The sequence below is a fragment of the Rattus norvegicus genome, chromosome 14, assembly GCF_021556685.1.
Source record: "Rattus norvegicus strain SHRSP/BbbUtx chromosome 14, alternate assembly SHRSP_T2T, whole genome shotgun sequence".
NCBI classification, from domain to species: Eukaryota; Metazoa; Chordata; class Mammalia; order Rodentia; family Muridae; genus Rattus; species Rattus norvegicus.
The window spans coordinates 99,622,385-99,643,039 of record NC_141547.1 but is presented as its reverse complement, the minus strand read 5'-3'; the positions used below and the strand labels follow the sequence as shown (position 1 = coordinate 99,643,039).

At 41.5% G+C, this 20,655-nt stretch overlaps 2 protein-coding genes across 5 annotated transcripts in view; both read right to left on the bottom strand.

Annotated features, from left to right (window-relative positions):
- LOC148001475 (uncharacterized) overlaps positions 1–20,655 on the bottom strand; it is a 41,094-nt gene that overhangs the window by 5,214 nt on the left and 15,225 nt on the right. The window lies entirely within an intron of this gene.
- Peli1 (pellino E3 ubiquitin protein ligase 1) overlaps positions 1–20,655 on the bottom strand; it is a 54,822-nt gene that overhangs the window by 19,092 nt on the left and 15,075 nt on the right. The window contains exon 1 of one of the 4 annotated variants that reach the window (XM_087583528.1): positions 4,309–4,480. The gene's annotated coding sequence lies outside the window, so the exon portion shown is untranslated. 4 annotated transcript variants of the gene reach the window in all.

The following is a 20,655-nucleotide window of genomic DNA, read 5'->3' as shown; positions in this document are numbered from 1 at the left end:
ACTTTTCCAAATCCCAGTGTCTTCCAGGTCCTTTGCTTTATTTCTGAAGATTTGCTTTATTTGGGCTGGAGAGCTGTTCAGGGGTTAAGAGCACTGATGCTTTTACAGAGGACCCTGGTTCAGTTCCCTGCACCTACATGTGGAAGGTGCTGGGTCCTCTGGAGCTGGAGTAACAGGTAGTTACGGGCCTTTCAACACGTGCTGGGTTCCCAGCTCTGCTCCTCTGGCAAGAGCAGCAGGCACTCATGACCACTAAGACATCTCTGTAATGTTAACCATTAAATCCAATCTCTGCCTGGCTCCCATGTCCTGTCCACAGCCTTTAACCAAGGGGCCCACTGGAGTGACACCAACAAAGTGTCTTCAGTTCTACCCACAACAACCAAAATTCTTTATGTTTTCTTAAAAAGAAAAAAAGACATATATAAAGGTGTCTTATTAAGCTGTGGATGGTCTTAAAAACCACTTTATATACTAGTAACACAGCTTCAGAGTGAATGTCATACAGTGAAATTTTTAAAAGTATCTGCATTTATTTCAGTTCTGCCAGCTATGTAATCTCAGCGAATTTTACTCTTAAAGCAAGATTTTTTTTTTACTGGGTATTTTTTTCATTTACATTTCAAATGTTATCCCCTTTCCCAGTTTCCTGTTCATAACCCCCCTATCCCATACCAACCCCCTTCCCACCTCCCTGCCCTGACATTCCCCTACACTGAGGGTTCAACCTTGGCAGGACCAAGGGCTTCTCCTCCCATTGGTGCCCAACAAGGCCGTCCTCTGCTACATATGCAGCTGGAGCCATGGGTCTGTCCATGTGTACTCTTTGGGTAGTGGTTTAGTCCCTGGGAGCTCTGGTTGGTTGGTATTGTTGTTCTTATGGGGTTGCAAGCCCCTTGAGCTCCTTCAATCCCTTCTCTAACTCCTCCAACTGGGTTCAGTGGTTTGCTGCTAGCATTCGCCTCTGTATTTGTCATGCTCTGGCAGAGCCTCTCAGGAGACAGCTATATTAAAGCAAAAATTTAAGATGGCCTAGGAAAGGGAGCCCTGAGAGGAAGAAGCATGAAATGTAAGCAGAAACCCTAAGGTAAGTAAGATTGGTATATTTCATTTAAAAAGCTTTTAAATAAAATCTTAAAAGCTAAAAGTTAAGTGTTTTCTTGAATTATCTCATCGTCACAGTGCTTCCTTCAGAGATAGTTTTGTAAAATAAGCTATCACTACATAGGACTGACCCTAAAATCTTGGGACTCGAGTAAGAACTCTACCCAGTTCCTTATGAACTCCCAAAGTTACCAACCAGTTCTTCAGCACGTGGGTCTCCTATCTCATAAAAGCAGGGACAATACTCATCCTCTGTTATTTGAGGGGTAGGATTTCTCATGAGTACCAAAACAAAACAAGTTTGCAGTAAGATTTCAATGCTGGGCCATGTGCTGGGTTCACTCATCAAATACCCTTGCCTCCTTTTATAAAGCAACCTTACACCTGGCAGGATTCAAATTTGTGCCTCAGTAAAATTACCAATAACTAAAAGCTATAGGGTCCAGGGTGCCATAAAATTATTCCAGCTGGAATATTATCCAGCTAGTAAGAAAAATGAAGTTTACAGACAAAGGGGTGGAGCTAGAAGAAAATCATCCTGCGTGAGGTTACTCAGACCCCAAAAGACAAGTGTTGCACGCTTTCTCTCAGACATGATTTTAGCCTTTAAGTTTTAGGTATGTACGCTCCAACCCAAATAAGCACAGCAACTAGGTATCTAGTATGGGGTCAGATGGAGGAGAGGATCTTCCAAGGAAGGGAAACAGTATATAGTATTATGGTGAGAAAAGGGGGAAGACGGAGAATACGAGTACTAAATAGGGAGGGGTGGCAGAGCAGGGAAAGGAGGGAATGTGGAGGGATAACAACACTCAGTCTTTTGAGAAATCATGCTACAGACGCTCCCTAAATATATACGTGTATGGAAGTAATCTAAGTAGAGAACAAGCAACAGAGAGGACAGTGCTCTGGACAGACCTCCTGCCAGGAGCGGGTCACACGGTGTTGAATCACTGGCCAATCACAGCTATGGCCATTGTTATTAGTTGGTCTCTCTCACCTGATGGCAAGGCCCTAAGACAACACTGTCTTATGTCATTGATCAGAGAAACTGAACTAGTGTCCAATTAGTAGTTTCAACCTTGCTGATGACACCTATAATGAGACAATGTGCAGAGCGAGAGACTCTGGGGCTCTTGGACCTAAGCGGGATGTCTTTATTAAACCCTCCCCTCGACGCCCTATGCAAAGGGGGCAGGAAGACTGCAAGAGCCAAAGCCATGCATGATTTCACGGAAACTGTTTTCCAGACACAATGGGGCTGATGAAAAATGGATTCACAGAGACTGGTGGCACACACAACATCTGTATAGGTTCAAGCCAGACAGGACCCCAGCAGCGAGGGGGCAAAGTAGACATGGAGACCCAACCCTAACCAAGAAGCTATCTGCAGCTGATACCTGCTGGCAAAGGGAACGTGTTTCCCCAACAGAGTGTCACTGGGTAGATCCATATACTCCAGGGCAGACCCCCAGCAGGAGCGCTTGGTCAATAAACTCTGTGGAGGGTTTGGCTTTTTGTTTTATGGTATTTATTTATTTTAAGAGAATGCACACACATAAAGTTGGATGAGTAAGGAGGTAGGTAGGAGGGATACGGGAGGGGTTGGGTGAAAGGAAAAACATGATCAAAATGTAGTCTATGAAAAGTAAATGTTCTAAACCCAAGTACTTATTAAATACCTACTAAGTATTTAATTAAGAATACAAGTAGAGATTAATAAATGCTTTGTTGTTATGATGGTGTTGCCCCATCACTTAAGACCTACGCATTTCTCTGATTTAACTGTGTTTCTTGGTAACTAGGCTAATATCTATCCCATCAGTGCTAACAGCTAAGATATAATCTTAAAAATCTCAAAATCTACTACAGTTCATTTTAACATCAAATGTTTCATATATATGAAATTTTATTTTTATGTATTATCTTTTAAAGAGAAAAATCAGATGAGTTTGGACATACTTTTACTACTCTTATAGAAGTTAATTTTTAGGTATTTTCTTTTCAAAATGTTTTAATAAACTTCATTTAAAAAAGAATAAGAAGAAAATTTTAGTTGAATTTCTAACTATGAGTGAAGTAACTTTTTTCAGAGAAGGTAGCTTTCCATAAAGAGAAGCTATTACTAAAAAATGACAATTACTGCTACTCTCAGCAAATGATGGCAGTTTAATCCTGTAGTTTCACTTCCTTCTTTGTCCTTGCAAAGTTCTGAAGGCTCACAGGTGATCTTTCTCTGACCAAATCATACTGTGTTCTCCAGAACTTTGTAACAGTGGTTTAGAGACAATGTGTGTGAAAGTCAAGAACGTTCTGTTTTTAGAACCAAACCCCCTTCATATACATGCGTATGTCTGGGCTGTTCCCCATCTGCTTACTGTTACATTATCACATTACAAATATCCCAAACATCTAAATTATGATCAATTTTCCAATTTGTCTTACCTATCTTTTTAATGTACAAGAAATTACTTCCTCACAGACTAGAAAACTGGGGGAAATGATCATATATGCCACTATCTAGATCAGACATAGTTTCTTTAGAATTTACCACAAAAACAATTTTTTTCAGATATATTTTTTCTTTTGGTGAAAACAGAACCCTTCTGAGAAACAATGCCTGTTACTTTTTGGTGGAAAGATTCCCTGCAGTTAATAATTGATTAGATATAACACTATTCAATCTCTTTACCATAACCATCAGAACAATTAGGATACCCAGGTGGAAACACTCCTTAAGCCTCCCTAAAGCAGCACACTGCTGAACTACTAAATACATTTCTTCAGAGAACAACACATTTCTCAAGCTTGGAAGGAAAACAGATTGATAACATTAGGTCCTACGACATACACAAGCTGAGTGCTGTGGGCTGGTCTTCAAACGCCAAAAATGAGAGCACGCTTCCATTTCCGGCTGGTGTGAGATCGGCAGCCATAACACCTGTAGTTAGCATATTTCTCTGGCTTTTCTCACTGCTGATAGGAGGTTAATAGTTAAATTCTAAGAACACAGAAACTTTGGACTTGAGATTTACCCAGCCTTTGTCCTAAGATGGAGGAAATTTAATCACACACAACACAATTCTGGAGTTAAGGATGAAAAACGACAATTAAAAGCAGTCTGCTTCAGCTCGCTTCCTTTCGCAAGTTTACCTCTGCCCCAAGCTCAGCATGAACCTTAAAATCAAGCCCCAGAGCACCCACCTTTTAATTTTGTTGCTATCACCACGAGCTAAACCTCCTTCTCGTCAGACTGCCGATTGCTCTGGGAACCAACGCTGTGCTGAGCGTCTGTTCAGTGTTCTTTCACTGAAACACCTCAGAATGTGTGTAGGCGGGCCTGCGTTACGCAAAGTAGGTAAACACTATGGGAGTCGAGCTTCTATTGGTTGAAGCAAGAACTCATTTCTTGTATGTGGCCCAAAAGGGAAGAAACGGAAGTAAGAGGAAGCAGAGAATAATTTTTTAACACAGGCTTAGCAGCAAATTATAGAATAAAGCACTTCAAAAGAAAAATATCCTACTTCTTAAAAAGCCATTCAGATTAACTATGTACCTGCTCTGTAAATGCTGAAAATATAATTAAGATGGTGAACTATTGGCTCATGATAGTAACTAAAACAGCCTGCTTTTATAAAAAACAGATGCAGTATAATAATCAGTTAAACACTCCATGAGAAACTAAAATCAATAAAATTCACATGTGCAAACTATCTATTTAGTACTATGAAATGAATTTATTTTTTCCTTCTGATCTGGTCACAAAATACTACATTATCTAGGGCATAAAATCAGGTATAAATTTCTAGCTTTGTATTTTAAAATAAGCTAGTGCTAAGGAGCAGTTCTGTAGGTGGGATGCTTGCCTAGAAGGTTCCACTTTCAGGAAAGCAAGAATAGACAGACGAAACAGACAAACAAATCAGATTTGTCTGTGATCATGGAGAAATCACAGCACTACCTAGACACAAGTCTACTGAGCTTTCTATACTCCCTCCTGAAGGCATCCTATGTAAGACGTTTTGTTGATCTCGGACCACCCACCCCACTTGCAAATTCCTTCTCCATTCCCCTTCTAGAAAAGCCCTTTATCTACCAGGAATAGGACTATACCGAGCAAGTCTATCTACTTCTCTGTATAGCCAAACATGATTAATTATGTTTGTTTTTTTTTTAATTGGGTAAAATTTAATTGAGAAAAATGCTGATTTCTACTTGCTCACCAAGCTGCACAAGCAAGTTCTTTACATTAAACTGAAGTTCCATGTGTACCTACATACTGATGAGCTCTTACTGAGCTCTCCAGTCAGGGCTAGAGATGGCTCAGAGGCTGAGAGTGCTGGCTGTTCTTCCAGAGGACCTGGGTTTATAACTGTAAACTGCTAGGGGATCTGATGCCCTCTTCTGGCCTCTTGGGGCACCAGGCATGCATGGGGTACAAGTCTATATCCAGAAAACAAAACAAAACAAAAACCCCTACACACATCAAAGAAGAATAATAAAGTTCTTAGTGGTACTCAAGTGTCCGGCCCTAGTAAAGTGCCTGCCCTCACACTGATACTGGTAGTCATGGTTAGGAGTTAGTATGGAAATGCTCTCTGATTTGACGATCTAAGATTTAATTAAATTATGCTATATTGAATAGTACCATTACTAGTGACACAATTCCAAAGTCAGTAAGTGCTCATATTGATCTTAATTAGAATCAAAAGTCTTGCCTAGAAATAGTTTTTGAAGTCATAAAAATAATTTTGCTGGCCCTAAATTTGTCTGCGAAGCCTTCTCTCACAATGCACCCACAGGTCAACAGCTCTGATTCACAGCATGTTTGTAATATTTAAGACAATACTGTCACAATCACTAGTGCCTTGGCAAAAATGAGCGCCCTGAGAGCTGGCAAGTTTATATCCATTCCCCCCAGCATTCTGTAACTGTCAGCACATCTCAAACTCCCTCCAGGGGACCTTCCCACCATTGTTTCTGGTCCTTCTGCTGGCAGCAGGACCACTTAGGACACAGTGAAATAAAGACGCTCAGGTGGCCTGTTTATGTCCAGTATAGATACCCAGACCCTAAAGCTCAGTTAGACAGTCCGAATACATCCTGGGATCCTTCTATCTGAGGACACTGGCTGTCATGTTATTCTAGGCCAAGGATTGCTCAAGAAACCGGACATGACAGGTTCAACACTCATACCAAACAGAATGTAGTGCAGCTGTGATGCTGAATGCCAAAACAAAGCCTAAGGACCTGCCTGCCACTCTTTGGATTAACACACCAACTCTCCTTACATTTGGAAGTGTATTTCTTGTTCATTCCTAGGGGAACCAACAATCAAACAGCCCATCCTTACTTATTTCAGGCTATGTATCCTAGACAATACATTTTTCTTAAAGAGCTCTGAGAAGATATACTAAAAACAAAACTTCCCTGTGTTCTCAATGATTGTGATGAACTGCTTTCTGTGTTATGGGCTAAAGACATAGCCATAACACAGAATGGCTAGAATTAAATTCTAGATTTTTCTTCTGTTATCTAATTTCTGACTACTTAACAAAACATTTTTACTTCTGACATTTACTTTTATTTATAATGATGTTTGATTAATAACATCAAAGAAGCCAAACCTTTAAAAACAAAACATAACCAAACCTTTAAGTAGCTTTCTTGGCTGGTGGGAATTAAGTTACTAAGCTTTGGACCTGAATCCCGGCAAACTTTCTTCCGTTCTAAACACCTGGCTTGGACTATTAGAGCTCCACCTCCTCGCCTCACTCATATACTTCAGCTGAACTCAAGGACCAGTGATAAACTTGTCCCCAAAGACCTTTAAAATAGGGATCCTTCACAGGGTAACCAAGACAAGGTACACTCACCTCACAGTGTCAGCCAGTCTTGTGTGTTTCTTTCCTTTACTGTCCTCTCTTTTTCTTATGTGCTGTGGCCAGGTTTCAGCCTCACCTCTGGACACAGCTGTCCTTTGAGAACTTGCTTCTCTAATGAGCCATGCATACTTGCAAGGCTGCAGACAAGGACACATTCCTACAGTCCTGTGCCTCTAGCCACACCCTAAGCAGGTGTGTAACTTCTCTTCCTTCAGGTCGGCCTTTCTGGGGGGTGCTGCTTTGGTCACGTTTGACTAGCCACAGTACAATTCATTAGGATGGCATCTGCTTTCCACAGTGAGCTGCTGCTGATTGATTGTTTTTAATTGGCCGTATGGATATGCCCAGTTTTTTATTTGCCAAATCAATGTAACTCCAATCTCCAAGAAAGTATTCATTAAGTCCAAGTTTTGTTAACAAAGCATAATTCTCCCTGGTCAGGAGCAATAAAAAGTAAATAAAAAGTCACTAGTGAAACTATACTTTGAAGCTGAAAAGAACTTCAACAAATATACTGTTCGATTTGCTCCTTTCAAATCTGCTCTTTTATAGATGAGAAAGTCTGTAGGCATATGTATAAGGTCAGGTTATTTGATGAAGGCTGGAGTGCTAAGTACTGATCTAACCAATGAAACACTTGATTCCCATGTCAGGACTTAGTTGTAGGAAACATCCCAAACACCAAAGAACGAAGCCATCAGCCAACAAGCGACTGCAATGCACCATGTAGTAGTAAACAGGGAGTAAAATATTCAGTACTGCTCTTTATTTGTTATAACTGTTTAAAGATTTCCTTGTTATTTTATGTTTGCCTGCATTTCTGTATGTGTGTGTGTGTGTGTGTGTGTGTGTGTGTGTGTGTACTATGTGCATGCCTGGTGCCCAAGGTGGCCAGAAGAGGGTGTCATATCCCCAGGAACTGGAGCGACAGGCGGTTGTGAGCCGCCATGTGGATGCTGGCAACCACACAGTCCGCTGCAAGAAGAGCTGCAGGTACTCTTAGCTGATGAGCTGCTTTCCAGCCTAATTGAAGTTATTTCATAAAGCGAAAATGGACAAAAACTTGATGACAGGCACCACGGTGACATACGTGCCTTTCCTTTCTGTGTACATGTGTGGGTTGGGGGTGAGGTGCATGTGCCTGCAGAGACCAACATCAGACATCTTCCTCTACAGCTCCCACTCATGTTCTGAGACAGGGTCCCCCGCTGACCTAGCTGTTTCTGCTGGACTGGGTGTCAGCAAGCCCTCAGAATCTGCCTCTGTCCCACCCAAGCTCTCCAGCGCTCGTTACAGCTATGTATGTTATGCTTAGCTTTGATGTGCACGCTAGGAATCCAAATTCAGACCGAGTGTTTGCACAGCACTTTATAAATCCTCTCAGCTATCTCCCCAGTACTGAGACGTTTTGTTTGTGTGTTTGTTTTGCACACCAGACACAGCATGAACTAGCTATTCAGACACTTACTTTGTGGGCTCTGCTTACTTGAAAGTCTCCTCAAATACACACAAGAAATCCTGGTATGGAAAGTACTGCCATGACTGATACACGGAATGGGAAAGTAGTTTTCAACCCCACATCTGATAAAGGAAACTACAGGATGTCACTTCCCTTATCTAGCACAGGAGAGCGATAATCATAGTAATAGTAATAATATAAGCCTGGTAAGGCTACTGAAATATGACAACCTATAATTGCTGTTAGTGAGAAAATGGGGCAGTCACTTTGAAAAATACTTTCACAAATATACAGTTACCACACTACTAAGCAACTTAATCCACAGGCACAGACACAAGAGAAATGAAAACCTAGGTCCACACAAAACTGCATCAATGTTTACAGCATTGCAACAAACTGGAAATATTCATAACTGCCCCAAGGTGGAGACAGACCAAGTGTCTACCAACTTATAAATAAGTAAAACGCACACACCCTCGCAATGAGGCATTATACTGGTAGCCCTTGATATGCGGCACCATGAATGGACTTTCAAAACAATTAGCTAAGTGAAAGCCATCAGTCACGAGACGCACAGTGGACTTACAGGAAAGGTCCAGAACAGCAGTCAGAGAGAAGGGGCTGGTACGTGAATGACTGCCTGCATATCTATATCTCTCTCTCTCTCTCTCCCTCTCTCTCTCTCTCCCTTCCTTCTTCCTCCCTTCCTCCTCCCCCCTCTTCTCTCCTTCTGTGTGTAAGGCAAATAGAAGATGAGAGCGACAGATAAAGGACATTTATCTCATGTAACATAGTGCTCTAAAATTTCAATGATGGTTTATACAAATCTATGAAACCATTTAAGACTACATTTCAAGTAGGCAAATTGAACGATATGTAAATTAGACCTCCATACAGCTGTGAGACTAAAAGGCCAATGAATAAAGCACCAGAAAAACAATTAACAGGATAACTAGACACACGAGGAACTAGGTAACAATTAAAACGGCTAGCAAATAAAGTCACAAGCTCAAGATCTTAGTCTCACAGCACTATCCCCAAATGTGTCATACATAGTGAGACTGTCACAACAAGAAAAGAAGCCCAGACAACCTGCACTTCTGACCTACTGGGCTCCTTACCCTTCCTTGGGTTTCATAATCCATCAGTACAGTTTACAGAAGAACTCACAGAACAAAAGAATGTTTCCTAAAGACGACAAGTCTGAGTCAGCTATTCGGGAGCCTAAAGCAGGAAGATCACTTGAACCCAGGAGCCCACTAAAAACAGAAAAGCAAGCGAACAGTAACACGTATAGACGGCCAAAGGGAAGGGCAGAGCACTGAAAGTGATGGTACGAGGGCTGCATGCCCTGTGCAGACATGACACTCCCAGAGCCCAGTTCACTGACCCAAACCCACAATGGTCTTCCTTCGCACTATCTAGTCACTTGGTCTTTCTGGTGACCAGTCCCATCCTGAGGCTAAGTAGGGATTCCATTCTAAGTCAGTCACGTACATGACTTCAAGGTTGATCTAAAAGGAACTCCTATTATGATTACCAAGGGCTAGTTATAGTTCTACGCTCGGAACCCTGCCTGGCATTAAGCACTCAGCATGCTTGGAGCTTTCTTTAGCACAGCACCAAAGGTTGAGCAGTCAAATAAATAGCTCAATACAAACCCACGATCAGCCATATTTGACTTAAGTCCCGCCCCCCTTTTAAAGTAGAACAATATAGGTTTATTAAGGGAAACTGAGGCAAACTCCTGGGTGTGAAAGGGTGTTTAATATGACTTAAAACAAAGATATCAAACCACGAATCTGGTGTTAAATCCAAAGCGTAAACAGCAGACCTGTCTACTTCAGTGATGTCGTTTGCTTGATCCCTAAGAGTCCTCTGATGACTCCTACTTCTAGGTTCCGTTGGCTGTCCTCTACCACTGGAAGATATAAACCAGCCTCCACTTGAGAGGCTAGGTTAGCTTTCCAAAAATGCGTACTCCAACTTCTATCAACAGTTTTGGCCTCTCCCTCCGCTTCAATTAGCCTGGATGTTGGACTAATGTCCAAATTATGGACTGTGGTATCTCTGCTTGTAATTTCTCCACCTAGAGTTTTCATTAATGTAATCACTAACTCAACAAATACTATTTACCATACAACCAGAAGCAGCAAGAACATTTAAACTAAAGCAAAAACGTTAATTAACATGGTTATGAAAAAGGTGTATTTCAGTCAGCCCAAGACATACAACACTTAAATAATTTATTGTACAGAAGAGGCATTCGTGTCACAGAGCAGGTGTACAGGTCAGAGGAAATTTGGAAGAGTCGATTCTTTATTTCCAACATGTGAGTCCTGGGGACAGAACTCAGGTCTTGAGGCTTAGTAGAACCTTACCCACTGAGCCACCTGGCCCACCCCTAGATACAGTATCAATGTTCCTTAATATTAAATACATATGACATCAAAGAAAAGTGGTTCCAGGGAAAGCTTCATTCTAAGAGGGGTGTTTGGGTTGGACCCTGGAAGGCAGTGGGGAAGGGAAGCTAAGTGAAGAAACAACTGCCATCCAGACAGGAAATCGTGGGAAGGAAGACCATTGTGTGTGTGGGTAAGGGCAAGCCGTTAGGCTTCCTGGAGTACAGAATTGGCTAGATCAGGAAAAGCCAGAAGAAATCAGGGGCTAGGCTTTTGTGCTCAGAAACTATTAAACGCACGCACGCACGCACGCACACGTGCGTGCATGTAAGTGAATGAGATGCACCTGGAGGGTAAAAAGTGCCTGGTATGTCCAATCATAACAGAGACTGAATATCACCCACTCTTTGAGGCTTCAGAAAGAAATCAAACATACAAAGCAGGCATAAAAACTCCATATACACTAAAATTAATCTTTACAATAGTCCATGACAGATAGAAGTTATGCTAATCATTTGCACGTGTTCATTTTAAAAGTAGTCAGTAAAAGTTGAGGACTGGATTTTAGCATATGCTGTAATTTTCTACTCTGCACAAACAAATTAACAACAAACTTATTAAGCCATCAAGACCAAAAAATGATGCAAAATAACAATGTTTCAGACAAAACATAACGAATTTAACTTTTAGTCTGTTTGTTACTGACTGGGGCAAATTGGTTTGGTTTTGTTTTTTTTTTTTGGTTTTTTTTTGTTTGTTTGTTTGGCCAGTTTTGACAGCAACCAGCTGAGAGAGCAATTCAATGAACCCAATGACTGAGAGAAAAGCATGCTATATGTGCACTTAAGACAAAAGGCACGATAGACACTATAAACAAGTCACAAAAGACAGTTTATAATCCTAGGTACTGAGAACTGGGAGAAATTGATCAAGCATGAGCCTATTTACGGAAATGGAGAAAACAAAGTAATTTGGAACAAAACTAAGTAATTATTCATCAACAGTTAATCAATTTTAAAATCTGCAAAACAAAATATAAAACAGTATTTGGTAGATATTAAGACCTGAAAAATACACCCTTAAAGTATATTAATTCTTGAGAGACTAGCTTGTTTAAATATCTTTGCTATTTACTAAATAACAAAAGGGTCCAAAGGAAAAGGCACCAAATCCATCAAATTCTAAGCCATTCAGATCTTATTTGAAAAGTTCTGAAAAGTTTTATACCCAAAATTTACTGTTAGTGGATCAGAGCAGTATTTATAACCAAGTGTGACTTGGGATTTTAATACAAATGAATGTGACTTAAAATGAAATGTCTTCTAGAAAATATTGTTGCATTAAAAATTATATACATTAAACCTGGTGTGATAGCACGTGCCTTTAATCCCAGCACTTGCAAGGCACAGAGGGAGAGGTGGGTGAATCCCTTGAGTTTGAGGACAACCTGGTCTACAAAGTGAGTTCCAGGACAGCAAGGGCTACACAGAGAAACCCTGTTTCACTCTCCCTCTTGTGTGTGTGTGTGTGTTTCCCCCCACTAAGTAACATTTTAACTACCCCTCCCCACACTTCCCAGCGCTGTTGTTGACTCTTGTCACTATAATTTTGCTCAGAATGTCTCTTTTTCCTTGTTGTAAGATTACTGTACTTGAGAATGTCATTAACCTAGAGACCTGGGTTAGGTATCATTTGAAAGATGAAATTTAGCTTTCCTTTAGCTATACTGGTAAGGATATATATTTACTGTTTTCAAGCCAATCCTCCACCTTATTTTATAGTTCAGGCATTAATTACATTAATTTCATTTATAAAATTTGGAGTCACTATTTTATAAAGTTTAGATATTCAAAAAGAATAAAATCTAAGTTCCCCCTTAGTAATTTTTGCTGTGACCAAGATTTGATAAATAAATAATACCAACCAGCTTTCTTCAAAACTGAGACCCAAGGGGATGGGCGTTGCTAATAGAAGCCCAGGAAAAACAAGCTGCTCTGCTTATCTTAAGAGCCAGGTTAGGGGTTGGAGAGATGGCTCAGTGGTTAAGAGCACCGACTGCTCTTCCTGAGGTCCTGAGTTCAAATCCCAGCAACCACATGGTGGCTCACAACCATCTGTAATGAGATCTGATGCCCTCTTCTGGTGTGTCTAAGACAGCTACAGTGTACTCATATACAATAAAATAAAATCCAAAAAAAAAAAAAAAAAAGCCAGGTTAGTTCCCTGAGTATCACAGAGCCCCTACTACGGTCCCAGTTCCTCTGACAGATGCATGTGAAGTGCTCTTATCTTGTATGAGCTACTAAAACTCAGCAAAACTGTTTTCCTTCCAGAATTTTTCTGTGATTTCCTATTTTTAGCCATCTAAGAATGGCCTTAAAGGTGACGGCCTTTAACCTAAGCGTTCAGACCTGAGGTCACACATCACATACTGAGGTGTGATGATTTAGCTCCTTCTGACACCACAGGTAGTTTTCTCCTTCCCGGATCTCAAATCCTTTCCTAAAATACTATATTCTAGCCTGAGTTAGTCACCTGAGCTAAAGATTGAGTTGGAATACCGTGACACCTGTAATGAGTGTTTTTTGTTTTTTTTTTTTTTTTGGTTCTTTTTTTCGGAGCTGGGGACTGAACCCAGGGCCTTGCGCTTCCTAGGCAAGCGCTCTACCACTGAGCCAAATCCCCAACCCCCCTGTAATGAGTTTTTAAATGTATACTTTTATCTGTGTTTTTACTTTTTTTGCATTAATTATGACTTCTTGGCCCTTTCATTAGTTTTACTGAGGAATATATAACGGTATGTTTAAACTTTAAAATATTTAATATCTAAATTTCATTCACCTCACAATCCTCAGCAAGAATCCCTTGATAGTTTCACATAATAAAACATTGAGTTGAAGTAAGTTTATATGATCATTTTCATCACAGAATAACAAGAGCCTAGTTGCCACACTGCCCCCCTCCTCTCTGAAGGAAAGCAGCATGGATATAAAATTGCACAAACTGATGACTTTAAACCCACAACTTTTCATCACAGGTTAATCAGTCTCTCACTATTGTGTAATTACTGAGCCAGATATCTACAAGGACAGGCAGCAAAGCCTCTTAATCATGCTAGGAAAATCAATTAGGTTATTCGCACATTTAGTGAATACTTGCCAAAGCCGTTCTTCTTTTGGTTTCAATAAAAAGCACTCATATTTTTTAAAGTTAGTTTGTTTTGAAAAAAAGCCAGGGTTCTTAAATTCAGTGTCACTTCGCAACTCCTGCTTCACTGTGTGGGAGGAGGGAAGAAACCAAGACATCCAGAACAGAATGTGAAGTCAAGGGAAATTTTTAGACAGCAATAAATTGTAAAAATCATTAAGTTACAGTCAGAACAAGCTTCTGCAAAGAAACATAAATGGAAGAACTTTTACCTGGCAATGCAAAACTACTAGGTATAGAATGCCAGAAGTGTGGGGATCTTATTAGTTTAAGTCAATTTGGCTCTTTTCCTACTCAATACGCTACAATTGAAACATTTTGAAAAGTTTTTTGTCTACTGTTCTTAATGACTATAGAATTATTGTATTTGGAGACTTGAATTTTTAAGACTTTATGAAATATATTTTCTTTTATGGTAGCAAAAGTGCTCTTCATCAAAATGTCTATAAAATTTCTAACACTTAACCTATTTCAAACAAAGCATCCAAGTTTTGTAAAAACATAAGACCTATATCTATACAAACACTCAACACACTGCTGATCCCTGAAGATCAGGCTTTAAATCCAAGCATAAAACTGTTGGTTGCTCCCATAGTGCCAGGCCACTATTTCATTACATTAGCAACCTTTGCCAGGTTACTTACCCAGTTACTTCCCTGCCAGGTCAGCTGTAGCTCACACAGCTCCCTTGGTAGCCCAGAAACCTGCTACCACCTGCTGAAAGCTAGCAAGTGGGGATGATTCTTCCAAGTTGATACTAGCTTATTTTCTGCATGTCTTGTCTTCAGCAATAAGGTCTTACCCTCAACTTCTAGCAACAGTAACAGCCTTGTCATGTCTGAGGGCAGTAATGGTGCCCCCCACTGGGTCTTTTGACAGCCTATAATGCCTGCAGGGGCATCTTCTTTTCTGAGTAGATAGCAATTAATACAGAAACCCACAACCAGTTCCTGTGTAAAGGATAAGGAACTGTGCAGTCCTCAGCTCTACATGGGACATCTGTATCACACCTCCTCCTGCCAAGCTTCACGGAAGAGGGAGTGGAGGATTGTTAGAGCCACATCTGTAGGGAACAGTATTCGCCAGATGTGACAGGGTCATTGTAAACATGAATGTGTAGTGCCTATGACCTCTACAAGATCCGGCCAGCCAAATCCCACACAGACTGCCCCTGTCTGAGGAGCCACTGGCAATGAATGCTTGCTGAGAAAGGGAGAGTCAGTTTTCTTCAGGATTCAGGCAAGCTTCTGTGAATGGTCTCACACCCAAGCCTATACATGCAGCATTAAATGGATCCAGTGAGTATTTTATAAAGAGAGAGAACGTGTGAGGTTTTATAAAGAGAGAGAACATGTGAGGTTGGTAGGAAAAGGTAGAAGGGGGGGGGCATATAGCTGATTCAAACTCATATAAAACTTTTTAATGAGTACAAAGTGTTGGTGACATTATTTGAGCTTCAGGTGGAACTCTAATTTATACAAATCAATACATTCCCGTCCTACTTAATTCTGTTATAAGCTGGGTTTTTTTTTTTTAATGACAATGGTGTTAACTAATAAAAAAACTATTTCAAGTATGTTTGTTTTCCTTGAGTAAATCTATTAGGTCATAGAATTCAGTTCCAAGAAAAGAGGAAAAGTTTTGGGTTTTGGGTTTTCTAGGTCTGCGCTCCTTTCAAGGCCGTGGGACTTTGTATTTTCTGCCTCATATGATCATCAATAAGCAGAATTTTATCCTACAAAGGAACAAAGAAACTGGCAATTAAAAAAAGTAACAAGTAACAGGCGGGAACGATGAGGGTGTGAATTATCTAGCTATGCTGTAAACAAGTATGCCTTTACTTATGGTAAGCTATGGTGCAAGCAGGTGTGCTTTTACTTACGGTAAACTTAAGTAAATCCAATGATACACAACTTCCAATACAAAGGCATCAAGGTACTAACAAGAAAGTTCCTATGTACGGTTGGGGATTTAGCTCAGCGGTAGAGTGCTTGCCTAGCAAGCGCAAGGCCCTGGGTTCGGTACCCAGCTCCGAAAAAAAAAGAAAGTTCCGGGGCTGGGGATTTAGCTCAGTGGTAGAGCGCTTACCTAGGAAGCGCAAGGCCCTGGGTTCGGTCCCCAGCTCCGAAAAAAAGAACCAAAAAAAAAAAAAAAAAAAAACAGTAAAAAAAAAAAAAAAGAAAGTTCCTATGTAAAAGCAGCAGGGTTGAGAGAGCAGGTAAGCTGGCCCTGCCCCTTGCCTGGGCAGCACAGTAGAGTTGGCCCTGGTGGAGGAGGTACGGGTGAGCCAGCCCAGAGGACAAGAGTGAGGGAAAGCTGACCCCACCACTCATCAGCTGTGAGATGCTGTGGGTGCAGGGGAAAATGCTCTCCCCCTCAGCCCTCGCCACCTGTGGTTGTTGGGAAAGCAGCCCCCTAGGTTAGGAGGTAGTGAGAACAGGCCCTGTGCCTCACTGGACAACACAGTGGAGCTGGCATTGATGGCAAAGGTGCAGATGAGCCAGCCTCTTCCTGAGGCTGTGAGAATGGAGAGCTGACCAATCCCTTCCAGGGGCAGCCCCTGGGACAGTGGGCCTTGAGCCTTGACTGAGCAGCACAGTGGAGCTGGCTCTGGAGGTGAGGATGAGCCAACCTGAGGGCATGGGAGCAGGAGAGAACCCTGCCGCCGGCAGATGGAGGCATAGCCTAGCTGGATCATCCCACATTTTATATCATTTTCAAATGGTTGGGATGTCTGAAAGGGACAGTTCTGCCGATCCAAACCTGCAGATCTCCATCGTTGGAGATTAAATCGGGACTCTGTGTGTTCTCTGAACGTCCTTGTCTCCAAACTGGATTTTGATTGATCAATAAAGATGTTGGTGGCCAATGGCTGGGCAAAGGGAGATGGGACAGGACCCTTAGAGTTCCTCAGGCTAGGACATGGGGGCAGGGGGCAATAGAGAGATTGCCATGAGTCCATTAAGAAGGATGGGATGCGGGAGCTGCAGGAGAGAAAGCCAACCAGTCATGTGAGAACTTGGATGGGTGACCACTTCCCCGACTGGGCCTGGGGTAGCAGGGAAAGTTTAGGAATGCCTGGCCTTTGAGGTAGCCAAGGCATTTCAAAAATAACCCAGTGTGTGTGTCTTTCATTCAGGAATCCAAAGTGGTATAGTAAAACTGTACGATCCACTCTATGGTACAGGGGTACAGGGCAACACAGGGTGTGTGTGTGTGTGTGTGTGTGTGTGTGTGTGTGTGTGTGTGAGGAGTCCCAGTGAGGACCCAGTATTGATGGTGTCACAGAAGCTAGAGGCCTTGAAGCACACCGATGAACTCACTGCAATGACACATGCAAGTGAAGATGGGGTCAGAGGGATAAACTGTGGGACACTCTGTGACACACTACCCTTCCCCAATTAGAGGTTTTCTATTTCTATGCTTCGTTTTGTTTGCTTTTGTTTGGTTGTGTTTTATTTTGGGTGGGGAGGTTGCAAGGGTGGAGGGGAGGGGAAGGGGAGATGAGAGGGACTAGGGTAAAGAATCAATAAAAAATTGAAAAAAAAAGAGCAAAAACCCTGGGATTTACAAGTCTTAGACTAAAATGAAAACAACAAACCCTAACAACCAGGCAAATCATTACATAATTTCAGGAGAAAACTGTTAACCATAAAATAAAAATCCTTGACTTCATGCACACTGGGGTTATGACACGTTACTGAGTGCCCAAGATGTCCTGAAAATGGTTAGCAAAAGGCTTAGCAAAGTAAACCATAACTGAAGTCAGTATAATACTGTGAGACTATAGCAGTCACACTTGCTAGAGTTTTGGCAATTTAAACTTAAAATTGAGAGAAAAGCAAACAATGCACACAAAATAAGAAGGAACTATGGTGTGCACTGTGCTTCCCAGATCACACAAAGTGAGACGTCACAGGACATTAAAGCATCTACATCCTAAAGCACCAGGCATGCATCCCTGAATGCGTCACAACACTCTTCTCATCACAGCCATTAATGCAGAGTCCGCGTGCAAGCGGATGAGGTAAGTTATCACTTGGGATGAAATAAGGTAAAGTGATATTAAAGAGTCCAGGACTCACACTGTCCTATGTCTGACCACTGACACTGACCTTAGTTACCTGAAGTTACAAACTAAAAACTGTGACATTTAAGACAGTCGGAGAGGTGATTAAAACACAGGTTGCCCTTCCAGAGGACCCAGGTTCTATTCCTAATAGCTATATGGTGGCTCACAGCTGTGTGAAATTCCATCGCCTGAAGGCTTGATTCCCTCTCCTGACTTCTACAGGTAACACATGCACATGGTTCACATGCAGGAAAACCATTTATATACATAAAGTGAGATTTAGGACTAGACCATGAGAAATCTGGCTAAGGACCTATATATGCAACCAGTATTACTTAATTTTAAAGTATTATTACAAGATATTAAACACCTAGAATATAGTAGTATGACTTAATGATTAATGATTAGTGCTCTTTTGAAAAAGTTTCTACTTACTAGAATCTTTATACTACCAATTACTTTAAAATAATTTATAGAAAGCATTTTCTGCTGAAAAGAATTACTTGAAGAGGGAGAAAATGCTGGAAATTCTTACGAGTCCTAAGCACTGGAATTTAAGATGCTTTTCAAACACCCATGAGGAAGTGAGAAACGAATGCATGTCTAACTCTAGAACCTGGAGGGGAGATGTGCGAGAATAGAAACCTGACAATGTCTACAGATAGAGCAACCACACCCAGGGAAAGAGCATCGAGAAGACAGGAAAGAAGGGGAGGGCCTAAAACCATGGTGGCTGCAGTCCTAAGACAATGAAATGACAATAACATGGAGGCGAAGAGGTAAGTGACCCTCGCGGCTTTCCAAGGGATTGTGGAGGTCAGTATTATTAACATCACTATATAGCTTATAATCAGAATTAGAAAGCAAGCTTCTGAGAAACCAGAGTGATGACTCAGTGGACAAGAGTCTGTGGTTCTTGCAGAGGACCTGGGTTCACATCCTAGCACTTAAAGAGACTCATGGTTACCTATGGCTTCAGCTCCAGAGAATCCAACTCTCTCTTCTGGCTTCTACAGGCGGTAGGCACGTATGTGGTGCCCACACGTGCAAGCAGGCAAAACTCATACATGCTGTATTGGGTAGTTTTGTGTGTCAACTTGACACAAGGTAGAGATATCCAAGAGGGAGGAGCCTCAGTTGAGAAAACGTCTCCATGACATCCAGCTGTAAGGCATCTCTCAGTTATCAGTGGGGGAGAACCCAGACCACTGTAGGTGGTGCTATTCCTAGGCTAGGGTCCTGGGTTCTATAAGGGAGCAGGTTAAACAAGCCACGTGAAGCAAGCCAGTAAGTCACATCCCTCCGTGGCCTCTGCATCAGTTCCTGCTTCCAGGATCCTGCCCTAATTGAGTTCCTGTCCTGACTTTGGTGATGACTAGAAATGTGGACATGTATGTAGAATAAATCCTTTCCTCCCCAACTTGTCAGAGCCTTCTAGGTTTGACCCCTGCTGAGCCCAGCTGATGCATGTGGAGCCGACACACCTGGGCCACACCTGGGCCACACCTGGGCGGTGGTCAATTCGCTCCTGCCTTTTGTCTTCTAGAGTTTAGGTTGGTCTTCCCGGATTTCTCCCTAATTAATTCAGGTCACGTAGTTGGTCTTTTTACCAAAGAAGTCAGGAGCCAGGTAGTCACGTGCCAGGGTTTCCCACTGTGCTTCCCAGATATTTTCTACCTGGGGAACTTGGGTATATAAGTGGTGAATAAAGCTACAGGAGTCTCTCTCTTCCTCTCTGGGCTTGACACGAGTAACCTGTGTGTGTGTGTGTGTGTATTTCTTTAATCCCGCAGGCTTTCGCCCGATTCTCAGTACCGTGTCTGTGCGGGCATGGGGCACCAACACCAACTTGCTTTTAGTCGTGGTATTTTGTCACAGCAATAGACACCATAACTAAGAAACATATGAAAAAAGTTAATATATCTTGCAAACAATCTGAGACATGTTGATATTACATTCAAACTTTGTCTCTCTGCTAGCCACCAATACTACTATATACTAAGAACACTGGATAAGCATTCAACAGTGAAACTATGATCTAAAATGAAGATTTTCCCAACTGCAAGTTAGCACCTAAGTGCTTATAATTCTGTAATTCTAGAACTCAGGCTAAGGCAAGAAGACTGATTAAGGCCAACCTGGATTAAATAGTAAGATGCCTGTCAAATACAAACTGAAAAAAACAAGAAAACAAAACAAAACGAAACAAAAAACCCTGCACAGTGCTATATTAGGCGCTAGGGAAACAAGGAAACTAACAGCGGATCCGTATCCTTACAAAGCTAAAATCTGGTAAAACCTTGCTTGGACATCATGGAGCAAAGAACATTCATCCAATTCTAGAGTGTAGAGGTTCAGGTCTGACTGGTTTAATAATAATAATAATAATAATAATAATAATAATAACAACAACAACAACAACAACAACAACGCCCACTCACTGGATTTTCTGAGTGCCTAGGCCCTAGGAAGAAAACATAATAAATTTAGTTCTCCATACATACATCTCATGCCCTCTAGAGTGAA